Consider the following 2,052-nt stretch of genomic DNA (forward strand, 5'->3'; position numbering starts at 1 on the left):
TTCTGTGTACAGAATGTTAGCAGTAATCTAAGGACTTTTCAGTAGGTTTTACCTTCTAATATTTTATGGTTTTTCCCATTGGAATCACTCTGGACAATGTATAATATCATTATGATTTCTATAAATTCAAAAGTACAGAAAGCTAAGTTGTTCAGCAATAAATTGTGTAATGATTTCTCAGTGATAACTCCAAAAGCATAATCAACAAAAGAAAAGCAAGCTGACCGTCATGCAATTTTAAAATATTTGTTCATCAAAACGTACTATCAGAATTGGGGAGATAGCTCAGCAAGGCATGCATGAAGATATGGTTTCAGTCTCTAGAGCTCTCTCTGTAAAATGCTGGCTGGGCACTGTGGTGTATGCTTCAAATCCCAGCTCTGAAGAGGCAAAGGCTATCTAGCAAGCCTGGCTAAATCTATGAGCCCCAGACCAATTAAAGACTCCATCCCCCAAAATCGAAATGGCTATTGGGGTGCAACATTTGAGATTTCCATCTGGTCTCCACACATACATATACTTTTATGCACATATGTACACACACAGACCTGCACACACATTACTTGACCCCACCACACACCCAGGATAGTATTAATCGGATAAAAATACAATCCAATCTCCCAAGTGATAAAAATATTTATAGATCTAATATGGATTAATATTCATTTTTAGGGAGAAATTTTAATACCTAGTGCTATTTTTGTTAGGGTTACTATTGCTATAATGAAACACCATGACCAAAAGAAAATTGGGGAGGAAGGGCATTATTTGGTTTACATTTCCACATCATAGTTCTTCATTGAAGGAAGTCAGGACAAGAACTCAGACAGGGCAGCAACCAGAAGGTGAGAGCTGAAGTAGAGGCTCTGGACATGTGCTGCTTACTGGCTTGCATGAAAAAGTTTGCTCAGCCTTCTTTCTTAAAGAACGCAGTAACAGCAGCCCAGGGAATGGCACCACCTATAATGAGCTTAGCCCTCCCCTCACTTGCCTACGGTTTGATTTTATGAAATAATTTTCTTAATTGAAGTTTCCAACTCTTAGATAACTTTAGATTGTGTCAAGTTGCCACAAAACTATCACAAAAACCAACAAGACAAACAAACAAGCTACCATACTCTCAACACAGAAAGAGATTTGAACAGAGATATAAATGAGCAAGTAAACTAAAATATTCTTTACCTACTAATTATTACAGAAATATTGATCAGTACTACTGTGAAATACCAGTCCACACTATTACCATGTGACTATCAGCAGTCATAAGCCCTTTTGAGTATATTGGGGAAAAAGGAGTGGAAGGAATTTGAATCAATTCCTCAAAATGATGTCTTTATTTTTTAATTCATAGCAGCAGTACTACCTCGAGTACTGGATGGACCGGGATGCAGCCCACTACTCCACCAAAAATAGAAAATGTGACATATGTGTGTAACAGAATATCATATTTGGGGACATTGTGATAAGTGAAAAAAGCTTGTCACCTAACAACAATCACTGTGTAGTTTTCTTCATCTGAAATGCTCAGAGCTAAGACATGTGACCAGAGATAGAAAGGACACGGATGATCTTCAGGAGCCAAGGAGAAGATGAAACAGGGACTGAATGCTTGTGGTTGAAGAGTTTCAGTTTTGTGAGATGAAAGAACCCAAGAGATGGAAGTGGAGTATTGTTACATAACAACTTCAAATCTTTTAGCAGAAAATAACTGTACCCTTAAAATATTAGATAGTAAATTTTAAGCTATGTCAATTTGAACACAATAAAAATCATGGAATAATTTTATATTAAATAGTGTAAAGTACTTTATAATTTATTATTCATTAATATTTACCATCTAAACCTATGCACAAGGAGTTACTTTTAACTACTTTTGAGGAAATAAGCATCAAAGAATAGATAAAGATTAAGAGTGTTTCTCCCCCACCCCTTCTTTTAACAGTGTTTTTTTAAAAACTTTTATTGCATTATGAGAAAAGTTACCTTTCAATTTATCTGAATTTGTTAACATTTAAAAACATATTTAAATTAAATAGAATTGAATCACATTCT

Source organism: Mastomys coucha, unplaced genomic scaffold, assembly GCF_008632895.1.
Source record: "Mastomys coucha isolate ucsf_1 unplaced genomic scaffold, UCSF_Mcou_1 pScaffold13, whole genome shotgun sequence".
Taxonomy (NCBI): Eukaryota; Metazoa; Chordata; class Mammalia; order Rodentia; family Muridae; genus Mastomys; species Mastomys coucha.